This window comes from Lissotriton helveticus, chromosome 6, assembly GCF_964261635.1.
Source record: "Lissotriton helveticus chromosome 6, aLisHel1.1, whole genome shotgun sequence".
Taxonomy (NCBI): Eukaryota; Metazoa; Chordata; class Amphibia; order Caudata; family Salamandridae; genus Lissotriton; species Lissotriton helveticus.
In genome coordinates, this window is record NC_136067.1 from 1,249,340,674 (window position 1) to 1,249,356,268 (window position 15,595).

The window sequence follows — 15,595 nt, forward strand, 5'->3', positions numbered from 1 at the left end:
AATGATTTGAAGTACTTAGCATGGACTGCGATAGAAAAGAAAACCCATGCAGCAATGCTGTGAATACCCGAATGGGGGTATGTGAAAACCAGAGCACAGTGTAGAACCCAGGATGAGAAAGAAGTCTTGGAGCCTGAAAGTATGAACCAACCTTCTAAGAGAAAGGGCAAGAAGTCAGAGAAGCCAGCTTCTATTCAGACACCTGATCGGGTTCTCTCTCCTCAGGGAGAACACTTGTTAGCACCAGAAGGAAATGAGCCCCAGGAGCTTGGACCTTACACCCCAGAACTTTTGCACTCATCAGGAAAAAGGAAGTGCCAGTGGGTCCCACAGGACCTATTGGGAGTAAGATCTCCTTTACACTGAGGCCAAAGACCTCAATCCTGGTGCCACTAGGACACTGATAGTGCCTCAGCAGTTTAGAGAGTTTCTCCTAATATTGGCAATGACACTCCCCTAGCTGGGCATCTTGACCAGACCAAAATTTGGAATAGGTTGGTTAATCACTTTTACTGGTCAAGAACGTCTCAGAATGTTGAGTTTGTGTTATTCCTGTGCCATCTGTAAAGTCAGTGTCAAGACAGGTAGCACGCTAAAGCTCCCCCTAATTCTACTTCCTATGGTTAGAGTACCCTTTGAGATGGTTGGGATTTACATTGCTGGTCCCCTTGGCACTCAAACAGCATCAGGAAACTGAGTCATTCTAGCGGTAGTGGATCATGCCACCAGCAATCCTGAGGCGATCCCACTAAGGACCACCACCACCCCTGCAGTGGTGAAGGCCCACATTGGTATCTTTACCAGGGTAGGGCTTACCCAGGAGGTAGTATCAGACAGTGGTAGAAACTTTGTGTATGCATATTTAAATCACATGTGGAGTGACCTATAGGTTCACTACCCGATTCCACCCCAAACAAATGGGCTTGTTGACAGGTTTAACAAGACCCTAATAGTTATGATTAGTGGACTCCCTGAAAACTCAGAAGATGAGATGTTTAACTAGCATGCCTGATTTTTGCTTACAGAGAGGTGCCACAAAAAGAAGTAGGGTTTTCCCCCTTTGAACTACTGTTTGGAGACTCTATAAGGGGACCACTCTGTTTTGTACAGGAAAGATGGGAGAGACCTCTCAAAGAACCTAAGCAGGATATTGGGGATTATGTACTTGACCTTCATTCCAGGATTGCCGAGTGCATGAAAAAGCTTACAAGTTCCAAGAGACCTGCCAAGAGCTACAGAACCTCTAGTATGACAAAAATACTGCCATGGTGGCGTTCCAACCAGGGCAGACGTTGTGGGTTTTAGAGCCTGTGGCACCTATGACCCTCCAGGAAAAATAGACTGGGCCCTACTCTATTCTTGAAAGAAGACCTATTTGGTTGATCTCGGCACATGTAGGAACCCTAAGAGGGTAAAACACCTTGAACCCTATAATGACAGGGCTGACATGACTATGCTCATGGTAACAAATGAGGATCAGGAAGCAGAGAGTGAACCTCTTCTTGACCTCCTCCTCACAACCCTAAAGATCTGCTGAAAGAGTGGTCTTGTCAGACACCCTCACTGACCAACAGCAGACCTGAATTGGTTTGCTGAGCTTTTCTCCCTGATCACTGGTCTGACTAACTGGTGTACGTACATATGATGTGGACACTGATGACAGCCTAACTGTCAAAAATATTATCTACTGGCAGTCTGAACATTTCAAGGAGAGCATCAAGGCTGAAATAAGCAAGAAGCTGAAATTGGGTGTCATTTCCCCCACCACAGTTTTACACAGAGCGAACTTGACCCAACGGTTCCTGAGCACTTCACATGAGCACCAGTAATGTTACAGAAGGAAACATTCAATTTTTGTTAGGCATGGGGAGATTAAGCAGATTATGTGATTTGCCCAGGATCACAGGATGCTGAGCATCATTGCAGAGACTCAAACCCGGTTCCCCAGATTTGATATTGACAGCCCTAGCCCATTAGGCCACATCCTCTCCCCAAACCCTCACTGAAACCTCAGTGAGCCTATGGGCCAGCCCAGTAGTTTTAGTCCCCATGCCTTATTCCCAGGGTGGAAAAGAAGAAACAAGGTTTTGTTTGAACTATTGGGGCCTCAATGCAGTCACAAAAATGGATGCACATCCAATTCCTAGGGCTGGGGAATTAATTGACAGATTGGGGGCAGTCAAATATCTAAGCACTTTTGATTTCATTTAAGAATAATGGCAGATAGGATTTAACCCTGGAGCAAAAGATAAGTCAGCATTCTCAACCCTGGATGGGTACTTCCAGTTTACTGTGATGTCATTTGGTTTGAAGAATACCTCTACCACCTTCCAGAGGTTGGTGGTAAATAAAGCCCTGGCTGGATTGGAATCCTTTGGTGCAGCATAACTAGATGATATTGCTCTCTTTAGCTCCACCTGACAGGATCACCTGATCGACATTGGGAAGGTACTGAAGATTCTGAAGATTGTAGGCCTCACTATCAAGGCAAGAAAGTACCAGCTAAGGAAACTAGGGCAAGGCAAATTAGGCTACCTAGTGGGTGGAAGCCAGGTTCAGCCCCTACCACCCAAAATCCAGACGATTCTGGATTAGAAATCTCCAACCACCCAGACTCAAATCAGGGTGTTATTTGCTTGAATTGGCACTACCAGAGGTTTGTGCAGGGATATGGGTCTGTTGTGGCCCCCTCACAGAACGCACCTCATAGACAATTACCAAAAAGGTTAACTGGACAGTGAGCTGTCAAAAGGCTTTTGACTCCGTGAAGGAAGTAATGTGCTCAGCACCCATTCTAAAAGCTCCAGATTATATCAACCAGTTCATAAGGCAGACAGATGCCTCTGAACATGTGGGAGTAGTGGTCCTATCCCAAACCAATGATGATGGCCATGATCAACCAGTTGCTTTTTTATTAGCAGGACGTTTCTCCCCAGAAAACAGCATTGGAGTGCCATTGAAAGAGATGCCTTTGCTGTGGATTGGTCCCCGAAGAAACTGAAACCATACCTGTTTGGCTCTCACTTCCTTGTCCAAACTGACCAAATACCTCTCTGATGACTCACTCTTGCAGATGAAATGAGAACCCCCAAACAGTTAAGGTGGTGCATATCCCTACAGGCAATGGACATTACAGTGGAATATAGACCTGGGACTGACCATGCCAATGTAGTTGGCCTTTCCATGTTCTTCCAATCAGATGATGAAGACTCTCAAAGTAAAGGTTAGTCGAATCTTCTTTCATTTGGGGGGGAGTCACGAAGAAAAGTGCCTCTTTTTACATGGTTAGCCCCCACCTTGTTCCCGATGCATGATGTGATTTACAAAAGTGCAGTAGGCCCCAGCTAACCATGTTCCCAGTTCCAGATCTCTTTGCCAAAATTGTACCAGGACTGGTACAACTTCAGCAACCCCTATAAGCCTCTAGTTACTGGTACCCAGGGTACCTAGGGCGTTGGGACTGAGGAGGGTCATCTGGGACTGCCGCACCAATTATGCTACCCCAGAGACCACCCATCAAGACTATCCAAACTGTATCTGTAACCACACCATATGTTGATGATTTAATCTGCTCGGAATAGGGGTGGGGGCAAGATCCAGGGGGCTGGGAATGTATTTATAAATTTGCTATTAAAGACTGTTTATTAAAAAAAATACTATTCAAACTGCCATTGCATGCTGCTTGTCTTGGTGCAGAGAAAATTGAAGAGTCAACATGGCACACAATCCTGTGTGCTATGCCCCAATAAACTGAATGAGGTATAGGTAAATAACACCTACAGCAGGCCTTACAGCCTTAAAGCAGGGTGCACTATGACTCATGTGTGGACATATCTGCATGATATGAACCTGCAAAATCTGAGTCATTTTTTGGATGCTGTAAGTCCACTGGGAAGCAATAAAGAGTACATGGGCTGGTTATTTGCCATTACACGTTTCCTAGCTCCACCAAGGCTTCACTGTGCCCGAAGATGTTTAGTACAAAATATCTTGTCTGAATAAATCCTCAATTATGCCAGTGTTGGATTCATTATTAAATGCAAAAAACAGACCCTTTAGAGGGTCCTCTTAAAACCTGCTAAGCACTGATGTGGTCTTAGACTAGTCATAGAAGGCCTCCTACCACCAGACATGTTGTAATGGGGCGAGAGCCTGTGCTCATAGGGATCCGAAACAAAGGATGGTTTCGGTGGAAGTGCTTCACAGCTTCTCCAGGCCATACTGATCTTCCAGTGCGGAAAGCTTCTAAGGCGGTTTCATCTTCGAAGTGCAACCCAGGCTTCCCCTGATAGTGGGGGATGCCCACTCCCTCTCTTGCTACACATTTTGCGGGAGGACATGCAGGAAAATTTGTTAGATGAGTAGAAAGGTCAACATTCAGCCAGCCCCACCAAGATGTAGCAGGCAATGTAGACACTACTTTAAAAAATCCACCATCTCAAGATGTGGGTATTGCCCCATTCCACAGGAAGTGTTTACTTAGGGGGTATAGACACCAGAAAGGGTTGTAGGCCATTGGCTACTGCCTGTCTCCCCCATTAGCACACCTAAATTTAATATTTAGGTGGCATCCCTGTACATTGAATTTTGTATTTAATGGACATGAAGAAGAAACAGACCTAGAAGAGCTGCTGCCCGAGAAGTGAGGCCTGCTGCAGAGACATTAGCACCAAACCTTGCCTGCTGCCTGAAGTCTCTGCAATTGTAGTGTGCTGTCTCACCTTGCCACTGTGAGAACTCCAAGAACCCTGCAGCACCTCCAGTCTTTGAAAAACTGCCAAAGAACTGCCCTTGGTACAGAGGCTTTGCTCCCCTCTAACAGCAGGCACCTTACTGCACACTCTTGACTTGCTGACTTGCTGTACCTCAGCGTCTTCAATGCAGCACCTGGACCAAAAGTGGTACACCAGCTCCGAATGGTCTGATATGTCTCCCTACCAAGTTGAAGGACACCAGGTCTACCAGAGTAGTGCGGCACCAATACCCGGGGTACCTCCTGCGACCTCCACCGCGAAGAAGCATCCCCATATGGACTCCAACTGCCTAGAAAGCAAGCACCCATCAAGGGATTTTGAGTCCCTGAGACCAATGTTGTGAGTGGCCCGCTGTCCCAAAATTCACTCACCAAGTTGCCTGCCCCTGACTGCAAGGGTCTCTTGATAAACGCAGCCCAACAGAACTATCTGCTCAGCACACACCCGAGCAGCCCCTGTAATGATGATCCAGCTGTGGTCCAATGGTCCTGAGGCCCTTGCAGTCTTCTCTCTCAGATGGGTCCCCTCCGACGTACCTGTAAGTCCATTTGCGCAGTGTGTTTTCAAGTGGCCCCCTCTCCTGTAGTGCATCAGCTACCAACACACTCATCATCCTGCTCCCGGTAGAATCTGGATTGCTCCCAAGAATCTGCTGGTGGAACACTGAATATGGCCATGCTAAATACTGAAATCCGGGAGTTGAACCTTGAAAGTCGACTGTACAATTTTATACGTATTTTGTCTTTTTCCCCATTTATTTCAAAGGTGCATAGATGCGCACACATTTTAATTGATTTTGCAAACTCTACAAACTCATAATTTTAAAAACACTTACTGTAGAATAAGTTCTTGGTCTGTAAATTATATAAAAATCGATATTGTTTTTGGAAATTGGTCTCATATTTATTCTTGAGTGTGTGTCTCATTTTTTTGGCTTCTTGCAGTACAGCAAATGCTTAGCATTACCCCTGATAAGCCTAACTGCTGGCCCACATACCACAAATATAGTGTTAGTAGTATATACTCTTGCCTCTGTAAATCCATTGGGGACTACTGGACTCTCTGCACAGTATACTTCATTTTTCAATACACTATTTAGAGAGCCACCTTCCTACACAGACACACTCAGAAACTCATGCACCCACTCAAAGACCCATTCAGACATTCATATACAGACACACAGACCTACTCAGAGACATATGCACCCAATCATATACCTCCTCAAAGACTCATGCACCCATTCACATACCTACTCAGATACTCATGCACACACTCACAGACCCACTGAGAGACTTACGCATCCACTTATAGACCTACTCAGAGACTCAAGCACCCACTCACAGATGCAATCAGAGACTCATGCATCCACTGACAGACCCACTGAGAGACTAACAAACCCACTCACATACCCAATGAGAAACTCATGCACCCACTCACAGACCCATGTAGATATTCATGCATGCAATCACAGACCCACTGAGAGAGTTAAGCACCCACTCATAGATCTGCTCAGAGTCTCATGCATCCACTGAAAGAACCACTCAGAAGCTCATGCACCCAGTCACAGACCCAGTGAGAGACGCATGGACTCACTCACAGACCCACTCAGACACTCATGCACATACCAATAGACCCACTCAAAAACTGACATACCCACTCATAGATTTATTCAGAGAATTACGCACCCACTCAGAGACTCAGGCATCTACTGACAGACCCACGCAGAGACTCAAGCTACTACTCACAGACCCACTGAAAGTCTTGTGCACCCACTCACATATCTACCCAGACACTGATGCACCCATTCAGACACCCAACTAGACACTAATGCACCCACACTCGGACCCACTCATACACTCATATAGCTACTCAGGGTTCAAGTCTGACACTCATGCAGCCAGTCACTGATCCACTGAGACACTCATGCATCCATTATGAGAACTACTCTGAGACTCATACATCCACTAACAAATCTACTGAGTCACTCATGGAAGCACTCACTCACCCACTCAGAGTCATATACCCCCTCATGTGTCACTTAGAGAGTCATGGACCCAGTACTTCAGCCACTTGGACACTCACACACACATTCGCAGTACCACTCATATTCTCATGCACCCACTCACAGACCCACTCAGAGGCTTTTAGTCTATCTCAGACCCACTCAGGCACTCATGCACCCATTTGCACAATACTTGGATAGTGTTAAAGCATTTTGCAAAGTTTTCATAATATGTATAGATGCAAAATCAGAGTTATACATTTCAAATGCGTTATCATGCATTTAATTCACACATTGGGTTTGTGGACCCAGTAGGGAGGCTCAGCTTTGTGTTCATTGTGAGTATATGACTTCTATATATAAGACCGGATGCAGTGTTTTGGGTTTATGAGAAACACCCTGTTGCCTTCAACTGTGAAGTGAACTCTATCACTTACATAGATTGCACGCATGTCAAAATGCAAGTTGTTGTTGTAGATGGAGCCCATGTTGTGTTCTGTAAGAAATGCAGAAACAGTTGTATTAATATGTTTACGGGCTTTGCCTATTTGTGAACAGAATTTGTCTGACCATTTCCATTTCTGTCTTTGGCAAACGTTAAAGTACACCAAACAGTGTGACGGAAAAGTGCCATTAATTGGCCAAAGTTCTCCTTCATAGCTATTTCCAAACCCACTCTAGTATGTCACAATGCACAAACATGAGGTCAGGGGGTTGAGAATCCACAATGCTTTCAACTAAACGCAGCAATTGGTGCCACTTTAACCCTTCTGGCCAATCCATGTAATGTATACATTATGTAATCCAAAGCTCTGTCAATGTCACTCTTTCTAGTAGACTCTGTGGCACAGAAGACATGGTTGCGACCCAGAATCCACACTCTAACCATTTTGTAGGAAGGAGCTGAAGCACACAGAAGAAGACTGCAGCTAAATGTGACAGTTGATGTAATGAAATGCAATTAAAATGGAGGTGTGGACCTAATTTTAGAAAAGTATGTATTTGATTGGGTGGTGTAAATATTTTGAAACCTAAAATTAGGTAGTTCTATAATTAGTAAAGTACGTAGATCTGTGATTGTTAGTGGATAAATCGTACACAAGATACACTAGTGTGTATATGCTTACTTTTCCAAGCAGTCAACCACGGCTGCTACAGTTCAACTTGAAGCTGGTATGGTCTGGTTAGAAAGTGTGTGAACTTTTGACTTACTAGTTACAATTGAGTGTTTTAAAGGAGATTGATATAGCAATTGGTTCAAAGCAATGTGGGGGAAGGATTCCAAATATACTGTAGTATGAGTTAGTAAAGCATAGGAGTTGAGAGATAGCATATATTATAACATATCCATTTTCTAATTTAGTACTGTGATTACATTTGGAATGTAGTCGACAAAACATATTTCTAACCTGTAAATGCTTTAACAAACTCCCGTATGGAGTCACAATCCCATTGCGAAGTTACACTAAGCCCGCTCTGGGGGCTAAGACGGGGTCTTGAATACACCCACATGTACTACCAGATTGGGCTTCTTAAAAGGGGACAAATAAAGGGTTACAAAAATAGCCAATGAAAAGGGGTATAGGAAAAGTAGGATATGTAGGAAAACGTTTATTTGCTACCTATATCAATATCACTGGACAAGAGGGGGGAAATTTGCTATTAATAGTTTTTTCTTACAGAGAGTGGTACTTATCATTTTCCATGAGAACAAACTTAAAGTATAAATGTGTTAACATTTGATGATCAACGAAGTGAAATTACAGGTATGTCAATATCAGGGTTTTTAATAATGTATATCTATTTAAAAATAGTAAATTATAAGTGTCAGTTAAATGTATTAAACGTTGAATATTAGTTACATATACTATGACAGTTTAAAAGGGCATGAAGTAAGTTATTTAATATGAAGTGAAGTGCTTATGGAACTAGTCAACCATTTAGAAACTTAATGCAAATTACATCTAAAGAGTTTCACATAAAGGTGTTCGGACAAAGAATCAGAGACTAGCAAATACAGTTAAGTACTGAGTCATGTCATGAGAATTACTTGACTAAAAACTTTCTTTGTGGTTAAGTGAACATTTGTATGTGCTACATTTAAAAATGTTTACTGTATCCACAATTGTTATATTAAATGTAAATGTAAAGCTCTGGTTTAGTGCTATAGCTATGGTAGGGTTTTTAATTCAGACAGCAGCAGCCACATTGTACATGTGATTGTATAACATAGAGAAGTAAATATACAACTAGATATGTAGTATTTAACCCCTTCCATGCTTGTGAAGGAACCATTCCGTCACGAGCCACGGTGGGGCTGTGCTGGTGACGGAATGGTTCCGTCACGGCCCGGCCGCCGCGCAGGCGCGGTGCTGATTTCGCGACTGCGCTGAGGGTTCTAGTAGGCGGGCGGGGCCATGACGGAACCATTCCGTCACAAGCACAGCGCCACCGCGGCTCGTGACGGAGTGGTTCCGTCACGAACATGGCGGCACCGCGCGCCCCCCCTCCCCCTTAGCGCCGCGGCGGAATTACCGCAGTGGCCAAGGGGTTAAAAAATGTGCCAGGGCTGGTACACTTGACATTGTGCGTGCAGTTTTATTGCTAGGACAACTTGGTATTTGAAACTCCTCGCCAAGCCAGAACCTACTCCTCTACTACATATAACTGATCCCTAAGGTAGGCTGCAGCTAAGCCATAGGGCATGCGTCTATGTGCTTAGAAGCAAACACATGTAGTTACACATTCCTGTGAGCTACATATGCACTTACAGGCCCATATCCTCACTTACACATACAGTCTGTCACTCTGATTGACATCATAAAAGACTACATAAAAAAAACAGGGCCACTAATCACCCCGAGATAGTGTCAGAAGCATTTAAATGTTAATTTCCACAAACAAACTCAACTCCTATGAATCTAGACTAATGGAGAGGGTTGCACACAGAGGCTGGCATTGTGGTTGCCTATGGGAAGCCAATCACAGCCCTGCATTGCAGTGTGGTGATTGGCTATAGGGGCTCTATCACAAAACTGCATCAAAGCATTGTGATTGCCTATGGGGAGCCTGGGTGCTTCCTGGTTTGCACCTCAAGAAGAGTGGCAACGCAACAGAGAGACTGCAGCTGTTTTAAAGGTAACAGTTTTTTTTATTTACTTTTATTTTTTTTCAAAGCCCCCCGCCCCACCACTCCTGTTTCCTGTAAGCTGCAAATGGTTGAACTCACTTAAATAAACCAGAAGTAACTAACATACCCAGAAAGCAATCCATGCTGTCTCTTACATGCATATTTACAGACCAGTAGAGTCAAAAACAGAGGCACTGCTATACCAACAAATTTAGATCTGGAAAAACACTCCTGTATAGGGACTGGCAATTTCTTTCCTATATCTACTAAACAACTAACACTACTAAGTAACTCATCCTGAGAAGTACTCCTTAAAACATGTCTGAGGCCTGGTATGCTTGAGCTTGTACATGAGGTTTTACCGCTAGGCCAACTTGGCATTCAAAACCCCTTGCCAAGCCTTAACTTGTTCATCTGCTACATCTAACTCATTCCTAAGGTAGGCTGCAGCAACGCTATAGGACATGCCTCTATGTTGTTAAAGGTAAGACATGTTGTTAGAGGTTTCAGTGAGCTAGATGTGCATTTACAGGCCCATATCCTCACTTATAGGTTCAGGACGCCACTCTGATTCGGATTCATTTGTCAGGTGACTGCAAACTGGATCTCTCTTGCGGGGGTAAAGCAGAAGATATCTTCAGGTCTTGGCCCTGAAGGAAGTTTTAAGATCATTCAGCTTCTTGCAACAGTGGCCATGTTCGCCATTGAGAAATCACATACAGCTGTAAACATCTTGGAGGAATTTAACAGCAAGGTATGTGAATTGCTGAGACCCAGATATCTCAGAATTGGAGTTGTTGCCACGGACAATGACAGTAAAATAGTCAAGGCCATGTCAGATGGAGGATATTTCAGGGTCCTGTGTTATGCTCATTGCATCCACCTGGTGGTGAAAGGCTTCCACAAAAAAGAAGATATAGTCAGCAACATACTGACCACCTGCAGAATAATCTGCACTCATTTCAGCCATTTTTTTGAAGCCCGGAAGCAGTTGCGGATTATTCAGCATAATAATAGAGCACCAGTTAAAGCTGTGATACAGGAGGTGCCAACACATTGGAACTCAACTTTTTATGTGGTGCAATATCTGTATGAGCAAGACAAACAGATCAATGACTATGTCATTGAAAGAGGAGGGGATGAAAATTGGAAAGCTGTGACCATGGAAAGCTGTGACCATGGATGAGGATAAATGGAGTCTAGTTTAATGTCTGACACTGATGCTACTCCTTTTTTTGGGGGGTTTAAATCTTTTTATTGAGTTTAGACATAAAAAGAACAAGACTCTCGGCTCCCGTGTCCAAATGCAAAAGGGACCACTAGGTCGCAATGAATGTCATTACCAGAGGCAATAAGCATGGAGCGGGTCAAAAGCATTCAATGAAAGGAATACAAACAAGATGTCCCAAACAACCCTCCACCCGTCTCCCCTCCCCCCACCCAACCTTCATCCACCAGGAAACAAAAAATGGTAGGGTAAAAAGGAAAGAGAGTGCATCACATTGCTTTAGTGGAGTTTTTGCGAGTCTTCGTAGCGTCATCATTTGGGATCTGTGTGTTTGGCAGACGCAATAGACGAAGGTACCTGGGGCACGTCATCTCCTGAAACTCGGAAACCAGTAGAGTTAAGAAGGGCCTCCACAGCTTGGGGAATTCCGACCCCCTCCCTGCCAATGTGAGTGTCAGTTTCTCCATTCCCAGCACCACCCACAACCGTTGAAGCCAGCCAGACAGCGTGGGAATTTGAGAGGTGCGCCAGTCAATCAGGATGTTCTGCAAAGCTGCTCCTATGGCAATCGCTATCAGACGTCCCCTGCGGGACTTGAGTGGGTACATAAGTGGGTTGGGTAGTCCTAAAAGCATGTAGGAGGGAAACCGAGGGAGTTGAGTATCTAAGTGAAGATCTATGTCATCCAGGACCTGGGACCAATATGGCTGTATATGGATGCAACTCCAGAGGATGTGTTCCAGCGTGCCACTCTCCCCACAGCCCCTCCAGCATAAATCGCCGTGGCGAGGGTCAAAGCGGTGTATGAGCTCCGGCGTATAGTACCAATAGGTAACTATCTTGGTGAAGGTCTCCGTGAGGCCCATATAATACGCAGAGTGCCTTGCCCTGTGGTAGATGCCCTCCCACTCCTTGTGACTAAGAGTTCGTCCTAGATACCTCTCCCATCGGGTGCGGCCTGCATTGAAGGAGTATGTAGTGGGACTGAGGAGCATCTGGTAGATGTCAGATATGAGCTTCTTGTCAGAGGTGCGGGTAATCAGCCACTTTTCATATGGCGAAAGCAACCGTTGTGCTTGTGGCCTAACATGAGGGTGTAGTGCCCAGTGGATCACTGACATAATATCGACGTCACAAATATCGAGATACACAAATATCGAGTGAAAAATATCGAGTGACAAAATTTCGACTCCCTATCTACAAACAGGTAAGTACCAAAATATCGACTCCAAAATATCGACTTACAAAAATATAGACTGTCAAAATATCGATTTTTTTAAATGTCTTAAAATTAAGTTAAAACTAATATAGTAATATATATAATTATTTTAAAATTTTAATTTTAATAAATAATTTCTATAATTAAAAAAATGATATCACCAAAAATAATACATATATATATATATATATATATATATATATATATATATATATATATATATATATAAAAACATATTATTAAATAAACATATATAACATTTTTAGCGTAGCATAGAAAATGGTTAAAATTTATTGTAACAACTATAGTGAGTTCAACATTAGCAAAAGTGTTGGATAGCGTAGAGGTAAAATTTACTATTCCCACTCCAGTGGGTGCAACAGTAGGGAAAGCGCTGGATAGCGTAGGGGTTAAAATTACTATTCCCACTCCAGGGATGTATGACGTTACAACGCATACTTTTACAACACCTACCATTACATCAAAACTTTTACAACACAAAAACTTTTACAACTCATACATTTACAACGCAAGATTTTACAACGCATATACCTTTACAACGCATACCATTACAACATAAGAATTTGTAAGTATATAATATTATTTTTAATATAAATTAATTTAAAATATTATAATATAATTTAATTTTATTTAATTGTATTTAATTAATGTAATTTAAATGTAATTTTACTTTATTTTTACAAAGTACCCCTGTACCCCAAAAACCCTAAACTGACCCTGAACCCTAAAAATACCCCTTTACCCAAAAACTGAAAACTGACCCTGAACCCAAAAAATACCCCTTTACCCAAAAACTGAAAACTGACCCTGAACCCTAAAAATACCCCTTTACCCCAGAAACTGAAAACTGACCCTGAACCCTAAAAATACCCCTTTACCCAAAAACTGAAAACTGACCATGAACCCTAAATATACCCCTTTACCCCAAAAACTGAAAACTGACCCTGAACCCTAAAAATACCCCTTTACCCGAAAACTGAAAACTGACCCTGAACCCTACAAATACCCCTTTACCCAAAAACTGAAAACTGACCCTGAGCCCTAAAAATACCCCTTTACCCCAGAAACTGAAAACTGACCCTGAACCCTAAAAATACCCCTTTACCCAAAAACTGAAAACTGACCCTGAACCCTAAATATACCCCTTTACCCCAGAAACTGAAAACTGACCCTGAACCCTAAAAATACGCCTTTACCCAAAAACTGAAAACTGACCCTGAACCCTAAATATACCCCTTTACCCAAAAACTGAAAACTGACCCAGAACCCTAAAAATACCCCTTTACCCAAAAACTGAAAACTGACCCTGAACCCTAAAAATACCCCTTTACCCCAGAAACTGAAAACTGACCCTGAACCCTAAAAATACCCCTTTATTCAAAAACTGAAAACTGCCATGAACTCTAAAAATACCTTTACCCAAAAACTGAAAACTGACCCTGAACCCTAAAAATACCCCTTTACCCAAAAACTGAAAACTGACCCTGAACCCTAAAAATACCCCTTTACCCAAAAACCCAAACATATAACATTTTAAAAATAATTATATACTTAGCAATACTTACGTTGTAATGGTATCTGCGTTGTAAAAACATGCTTTGTAAATGTATGTGTTGTAAAAGTTTTTGCGTTGTAAAAGTTTCGTTGTAATGGTAGTGCATAGTAAAAGTTGCGTTGTAAACGTTGCATACCCACTCCAGTGGGTGCAACAGTAGGGAAAGTGTTGTATAGCGTAGGGGTTAAAATTACTATTCCAACTTCAGAGAGTGCAATAATAGGGAAAGTAAATACTTCACAAATAGATATAAATAACATAAATAGTAATACCAATTACAAATAAATAAAATATTTTACTTGTGTATAAAAAATATTAAATATTTATTTATAAATACAAAATAAAATTATTTAATTATAAAAATTGCCTACTCATACTAATTAATTACCTATTAACAATAAATTATTTAACAATTTCAAAATTAATAAATTTATTTTAATTACCAATTATATTTTAATTAATTACCTATTAAAAATTAATTAACAATTAATTCAAAATAAATACCAATAATTTAAATGACATATTTAATTAATTATAATTAAATTACTTCCCACCCTATTCCCCTATAAACCCACAACCCGCTACAGAAAATAAATTTCTTAAATTAAAATATTTATCAATTAATCAATTATAATTAATTACCAAATATATTTTCATTAATTACCAATTAATAATTACTTAACAATTAATTCTAAATAAATATCAATAAATAAATTAACATATTTAATTAATTATAATTAAATTACTTCCCACCCTATTCCCCTATAAACCCACAACCCGCTACAGAAAATAAATTACTGAAATTAAAATATTTATCAATTAATCAATTATAATTAATTACCAATTATATTTTAATTAATTACCAATTAATAATTAATTAACAATTAATTCTAAATAAATATCAATAAATAAATTAACATATTTAATTAATTATAATTAAATTACTTCCCACCCTATTCCCCTATAAACCCACAACCCGCTACAGACTTATATTACACAAAAAATAAAAATTATTATTAACTTACCTTAAATTCAATATTTTTGTTGGCTATATTATGTCTAGTCGATATTATGTCCATTCCATATTTTTGATTCGATATTATGTCCATTCTATTCGATATTAATTTTCTCTAGTCGATATTTTTGTTGTCTATATTATGTCTAGTCGATATTATGTCCATTCTATATTTTTTACTCGATATTCTGTCCAGTCAAAATAAAAGACTCGATATTATGACTCTTTACCGTGCCCAGTGTCGGACCTGAAGGTACGGCAGACGCTCCACCTTGGGGAGGTCATAGTATTCCCTGAGCTGTGGAAATGGCATAATACCCTCCAAGTCAAAGAGATGTCCAAGAGCCCTGCAAGGGGAGGAACGCCAAGCTTGAAAGGCTTGGGCCTCTGTACCTGGATGAAACTCCGAGTTATCAAACAAAGGCATGCGAGGCAATGGGAATGTGGTGAGTTGTGTGTGAGTGCTGGTGCCGTCCCAGGAGTCCATGATGGTGTTCGTGATGTATGACGCGTACAAGTTAGCTGGTCAGTGAGATTTGTGGAGAAAGGGGACCCCTTGCAGTGATCTGCCTGCAACTGCTTGGTTCTGGAACAGCCAGTGCTTTTCTGATTCCAGCCGCTGCCATTCTACCAGGTACCTGAGTTGGGCAGCATGAAAGTATAACTGAAGG

General features: G+C 41.7%; 1 long non-coding RNA gene across 1 annotated transcript in view; it reads right to left on the minus strand.

Moving 5' to 3' along the window:
• LOC144761698 (uncharacterized) overlaps window positions 1–15,595 on the minus strand; it is an 81,278-nt gene that overhangs the window by 53,187 nt on the left and 12,496 nt on the right. The window contains exon 2 of the long non-coding RNA XR_013595855.1: window positions 7,194–7,252. This is a non-coding gene — a long non-coding RNA (uncharacterized LOC144761698). The remainder of the gene's footprint in view (window positions 1–7,193; window positions 7,253–15,595) is intronic.